Source organism: Condylura cristata, unplaced genomic scaffold, assembly GCF_000260355.1.
Source record: "Condylura cristata isolate star-nosed mole 26May11 unplaced genomic scaffold, ConCri1.0 scaffold00016, whole genome shotgun sequence".
NCBI classification, from domain to species: Eukaryota; Metazoa; Chordata; class Mammalia; order Eulipotyphla; family Talpidae; genus Condylura; species Condylura cristata.
Window position 1 is genome coordinate 27,307,602 of NW_004567117.1, and position 7,203 is coordinate 27,314,804.

The window sequence follows — 7,203 nt, forward strand, 5'->3', positions numbered from 1 at the left end:
GAATGCATTCTTCATCCTCTGATTTCTTCAATAGACACCTAAGTCCAAACTCTTTTTACACAATGGTTTCTGATTATTCTTCCTAGAACATTGTGTTTATTATATTAAGCAATAAATTAATTTAAACCTGTATAGGATGAGAAAGTAAATGGGGCGTTGGGGGCTCATTGAGTCTATACTCCAGCAGAACAGATAGAGGGTTCCAAAGTTGATCACAATCATCCTAGTAAGTCTTACTAATTTCCACATTATGATATTTTATAAAGTCTCCCATTTCCCTACCTAGCCCCCAGTCTCACAATCTGATTGTCCAAATTAATGCAATATCAAAAGCTACCAATGCAGTATTACAGACCCTATAAGCCAGTATTAAAAATTCAAATGAAACAAAGTTTTCAAAATATTCTGTTGATATTTAATTAAGTGACATCAATCTGTCTAGAAAGGTTTATACTGGCAGGAATGCAAAACATGTTCATTTGCTAACCTAAAGTAAGCTAACCTTATAATTAAAACAAAGTAAGTATAATTTGTGGCTGAAATCATTGTGATTCAGTTTACTTCCCACCTGCAGAGAACTCAAGGGCAAGGGTGCTTTTGGTTTATGCCATTTTAAAATACTCTTGCTGGTTTTTCTTACATATCAAAGAAATTCCCTGAAAATTTCAATATATAGGCTACCTAGAATAAAATCAAATTGTTTCTTTTAAAAGAACTTACTGTGCAAACTGTTTTCAACTGCTATATTAAAAATACTGAAAATCTTAATGATCACTATGTACTGTGTTAGTAATTAGGAATATAATTGTGCAAGTAAATGTGAGTTTATTTTTTATGAAAGTGTAAGAATTTCCATATGAATAACATTACTTATTGAAAGAAATTCCCTTCTTTGTTCCCATGTTTTGCTTTGCAAAGTACTTTACTATGTCTAAACAGGTTGAAGGCAATATGTTATATCTGTTTCATAGGTCTCAATTGAATAACTTCCAATCAGAGGGCACTTTACAGAAATCAACACCAACTTTTGAAATTGCTGAAATCACAGGCAATCTAGTTACATCCGGCTACACAACATGGGGAGGTTGAAATAGCAAAGGTAAATAGATATCATTGGCTATATGCAACATACATTCAACATTTATTTTTTAAATAAAAATGGGATGCCCTGTGATTGCCCTCCACAGCTATATCTCAGTATGAATACATTAGAAATCAGACTTCTGAAGGTGGTTATGATGGGGAGGGGTGCAACAAAAGGCAGCAGAGAGATGGTGAGAAAGCAGGCTGTAAGACTAGAATAAATGGAGAGAAAGAATAAAAGACAAAAGTGACTCCCTTTGTGTTTCTACCTCCTGTAATAGAACTCTATGGCTGGGCCCTCCCTGGTGGCACAATGGTTAAAGGGCAGCATGAGTTAAGCTATCCAAAGCTTCTGCAGCACAAGTTCAATCCCTGGCCAGGGAGGTGACCCACATGGTACAGCAGACCTCTCCTGACCTGACCACTGCCCCTCTCAGCAGTATATTTCAGTAGCTTTGCCTGGTCTACTCCCCACTCCGTCTCTGGTGAATCCTCTCACCCCCTATGACTCTGGACTGTATTCTTGTATGCATAAATAAATAAATCTTAAAAAAATGGCTGCTTTTACAACTACTGTTTTCCTTGATACTTGTTTATTGGTCTGTCTCTTCTTGGTAGCCATAAATTCTAGAGTATGGATTGCAACGCATGGTGAATACTTGGTTTAACCAATAAATAAATAAGTTTTAAAATTCCTAATTACAAAGCTGCACTGAGTATCCTTTTAGAATGCTCTTGATCTACAGTCATGACTATCTGGTGTTTCAGGTTGAATATTAGTAACTAGATGGGAGGGATTTTGTTGTTTACTCTCCCCAAACCATATATAATGTTATCATCTCTAAGTGTTACAACAGGTCTCTGGATTTAGGTGAGAAGGGAAAAGTTTCCCACAAGGGCCTCTAAATACTCAAGTTCCATTACTTGAGCATGCTCCTAAATTTTTCTCATCCTGCCATGATGAACAATGGCTCCTTTTCAGGACATTCCCATTTGGACTCCATGTCTTTGTCTATAACAGACCACATAATTGTTGACTAAGAAAGTAGACATCCCCCATGTTCATTGAGGGACCCTGCTCTTTCTCATGGTGAATTATAAACCCTCAAAACCACAAAGCTCCCAAGGGATTCACAAGCACACACATGGGTTGTTTATCTGTACAAACATCCTAGAGGTTTCTTCCCACTTTAATGGAAGGTATAATTTAGAGCTAAGAGACTGTAATGTTCGTGGCTTTTAAATAGATTATTTCTTTGTTTTGGTTATTTTGAGAGTACATATGTTTCAGCTCCTGGGTAAATTATAGGCTTTTAAGGCTTCACATAGCTATTTCATCTTAAAGCAGATAGGATTTCACCTTTAAGCCTCCTGAATACACTCTTCTATTTATAGATGAAAAACAGTAGAGGGTAGCATTTATTTACTTTCTATCCAAAATCAGCCACATGTCTGCAGGGGATGTGGTGAGGTAGCTCATACCTGGCTGCCCCTCAGACCCCTGCCATTGAGGCTGAATTCTGAGCAAGCAGACAGAAGGGAGGCTCTGGGAAGTAAATGGTAGTTCTGCCACGTCAGTAGAGATGAGTTAAATGGATGAAAACCAAGAAAAAACAAAATAAAAGGGCTGAGGAAGAGAAGTTTTTGCAGGAAGTTTCTAGAGTCTTAGTTCAGCTTGTTTCAAGATAATAGGAAAGTGATAACAGAAATCCACATGCCTGTTCTTTACAAGATATAAATTAGGAAAATTGTATTGGAACACTGAAGAGCCTTTTATTTAAGCAAAAACAATGCATAAAGAGCAATGTTTATTTTATACAATTCTATCTTACTGATGATAGTAAATGAATGAGGTTAGTCAGAAGGAAGTTTTCTGACAGTGGATGCAAGAAAGATTAGAATTAGGAAACAAATTTACCCAGAGAAGAACTGGAGATTTTTATCTTTGATGTTTGCAAATAATGGTTTTTCTCAGTGTGTGTTATCCCTCCCTAGTACTAAATGGCTTCAATATCCAGAGCTGCTCGTTGCCACCCTGACAACTCCAGGACCACCTGGTCTCTACTAAGCCACATAGTGGCTGTTCCCTTGTTATTAAATGCTCTTCCAGCCCTTAATGGTCTTTTATGGATAAGTTAAACCTCAGTTTCTCTTAGTAAAGCCTTCCTTAGTTTTATCACAAAGAACATATAGAGTACTGAGAAGTTAGTTATCTGAGACTATTTTCCATCTCTAAAATTATCATAATGGAAGAAATCTTTAATCACAGTTTCTGGAACTTGAGTTAATTTCACAAATACAACAATATCCATGTTTTGGAAACCTCTGCCACTTATCACTTTATTCGCACATTCCCTTTATCTTTTTTTTGCTCCTGAAGTGACTGTGTATGACTTACACAGTCACTAACATTGTGGTTAATAAGAGTTTTATAGGAGTTCAGTTACCTAACTTTTTCCCTTCACTGGACTACGAGTTCATTATGTTTTGATAGTACCATTTATAAATCATTTTGTTTTATAAATGATAGTCAGCTTTAAGTTCTTGAATGGCTGTCAAATAAATAATCTGGTCAATTTGGAGATACCACTGTCTATGATGGACAGTGATGTGTCAGCACTTGGCTTAATGTTTTTAAGTTTAAGGAGAACAGGTAAGAGCAACTGCTGCCTTAATTTGATAGGGTTTTAAACAGAAAAAAGAACTAAGGTTATGTCCTACAAAGGGACACAAAGTAAGCTTTTGATTGTGCAGGTGCTTTAGTAAGAGTTCTAGTGCCACTTTGAGAGTCACTCATGGAATAAAGGGCTATAGTAAGTAACTTTTATTATGATTCTTAAAGGCTATGATTCTACCATGTTCTTCAGAGTGGCATGTTCCCATGTAAATGTCTGTGTTGCTGAATATGCTGGCCTACATTTTGGAGCCATGCACACAGAAGCTGATCTCTATTAAGCACAATAATAAAGATTGAGTCCAGAACCTTTAGAGGTGATTCCTCATACAGAGGGCATGGAGAACGAAGGTCACAGTATCTGTTCTGTACTCAGCATAGAAGCATGATCTTGGGTCCAGTTTCTACTTCTAAAGATTGTGAGCTTTGGGCACATCTCCTCATCTTTCAGGGGCTCAGATATATAATCCATAAAAATGAACAAGGTTAGACAATGTAATTTCAAATATTATTCCCAACTTTAAGTGACTGTATATGGGTAGAAACTACTGGCACTTTATGTCACAATATCCCAATAGATAATTACTCAAAACCACATGAACTATGAACCAATTCTTTACTCTGCAAAATTAATTTGTTTTAAAGGATTTCCTTGAGAGAGAAAGCTCATTTATGTTTGTTTATATCAACTTTATTTATGCACATATTTTACTATCATACAACAAAATTGGTCAGTATAGGGCAAACAGAAGGTGTGGCAATTATCTTCATTTACCATTATTGTGCAATTTCCTGTGTATAAACTACAGTGATTAAAATTGATGATTTTGCAACTCTTCTATTAATCACAGAGCTATTAATCCATTACTGACTTTATGCCTGCTCCATGAAAAATCCTGATGACGGAGAAAAAGATGAAAACATCACGGATGCTTAAAATGAGCTCTAATTGAAAGGGCTGGCTTCAGTGAAGTTTATGGTTTGAAGTATTCACTTTATGGCTGATTTTATCTCCTTAAGAGCTACGTTTTATTTCATTCTTCTCATGAAATGCATTTTATAATAAGAATTTTAAAAATCTCTGTCAAGACTTACTATGAAATAATAGACTAAGGACAGAAAAGACATGTCCTATCAAGGGTAGGTCTCAGAAAAACTGAATTCAGAAGTTTATTTCTTCCAGCATAAGTCTAATTTCCATGTCCTACTTTATCTATATTCTTAGAGATTTCAAGCAATAGTACAACAAAAATGATATCTCATCTCAATCCCTTCTTTAACATATTAAAAAACGAAACCCAGAACATCTAAATGCCTTAAACAATGTCACCCACTTTATTAGTGGTACAATTGAGGCAGAAACCAAAGTTGCCAACATAGCCTGTTGGACACATTTTTTTAAAATTGTTTTGTCCTCCTCATGGGAGTACAGAACAGATATTCCATAGATTTCTTCAGTATTCTGTTTTCTAATATTCTATTGTTTCTTCTCACTGGAATCTTTTCATTCTTTCAAAGCTTTACTATAAAAATTGTTCATTTTTTCTTAAGATTTGTCCTGTCTGAAAACCAATCAAGTCTCTTCCTAGAGTTACTGGATGTAACTGGATGAAACACTTCCTACAGTGATGGTGATCTGGGAGCCTAGTTCTTAATTGCTCAGTCTCTTGGGAGAACACACAAGTGGGAAAGGGCATTCTTACCTTCTAAGTCTCAATTGTGAAGTGGCCAGACAAAGAATGACCTTGAGGAGAAGACAGCTAGAGGCTGGTAGGCATGAGACATGCCACAGAGCCTTTCTGAGGAAATACTTGTTGCCACTTGTGAGGATTGCAGTCAGTCCCTCATCAGCCCTGCTCAGCTCCAGGGAGCCAGGGACACCTTCCTATCTGCTATCAAACTCAGTGCCTGAGCAATGCAAGGCCAGCTTCCACCTTGATGGGTAATACTTGATCTGAAGTTTGCTGCCAGGACCTGCATGGACATGTATCCCAGCTTGACTTTTTGCTCTGCTCTGGCTAATTCCATTTTCTCCTGCTTCCCTTCACAGTGATTGCTGACACACTTCTTGCATTCCAACTATGTTGGTGTCCCAGAAACCAAGCCTGCAACCAAATTCTCTGTACAGGGAGAGCTGGAAAAAAAGCAGAGATGTAGGGACAGGCAGAAATAGGATTAAAAAGGAGTTATGACAGCTTCACCTTGTCTTTGTTTATTCTCTTCTGAATCCAGATGTAATTCTGGATTTTCATTCTGTGTTGCAGGTTAGAATAAATCACTCACATTGATTTTAGTATTAGTTTATTTCTTGCTTTAATTCAAATCAGCTTTTGTTTTGAGAAAGCATCATCATAACTATATAACTGAATGTTACCAAATGCTGTATTTTGTGGTAAGTATATTAGCAAAAAGAATGAAACTCTTGCTATGAACGACTGAAAACAGGGAAATAAACACCTACTGATTTGTAACCATTTTTTTTTCTCCTAGTCCATTGTTTAGTTCTTTGTCTTTCTTTTATTTGGCCAATAATCTTCCTTTCTATTTTTTTTTTTTTTTTGTTCTTTTTGGTCTCTGCAACTTAGTATTCCTATCCAAAAACCTGAGACAACAAATGGGAGAACAACAAATGGGAGTCTGTAAGAGTGATCTATCTGTCTAGCCTGGGATATTATAAGGTACACAGTGTGCCAGAATTTAAGCAGATCCTGCAAGACGTGGCCAGGGCTGGCTTGAGAGAGAAGGAAAAAACAAGTCAGGAGCCAGAAAAGTCAGGTTCTGCTACTTTTTCTTAATCTTAAAGAAAACTACACTTACTTAAGTTAGTCTGATTCATTTGTGTTTTTCTAACCTAGCATCTTTTATCATTCTTCTCTTTCTCTGTATTTAATCATATTTTTTCTCATCTTCCACATCCCTAATTTACTAGGTTGGAAGCTCTGTGAGAGGGAGAAATATATTTATTATTTTTAGCTAGGTAGCCTCAATGCTAAGAATAGATATGGGGATATTTCACTGTGTATTTACCTGAACAGACAGGTTTATGTATTAGTAAATGAAAGCTTAATCTTATACCATATTTTAGAAAAGTTTTTTAACCCTGGTAACAAGAGACAGCTCTAAGATAAACTGAGACACCTCCCCTCCCCCATCAAAGGATTGTCCTCTAGCAGATCCAGGGCAGCAGCCTAAAGGGATCTTGGGCATAATACTCCTCTGACTTTCCACCACAGTACAGCTGCATCCTCACCAGAAAAGCGACTGCAGACTGCAGAGACAGGTTCTCACTAGGTGCCACCTCTAAGAACGAGTGACAAGGTAATAACAGCAAAGCTTCCTGGCATGCAATCAAGATCACAAATGCAGGTCCCTGTTACAAAGATTTAGCTTTGCTTTACTAACTAGCAAGTGAATTAAAAGCAAAGGAGATTCTTCCAAGCCTCTCC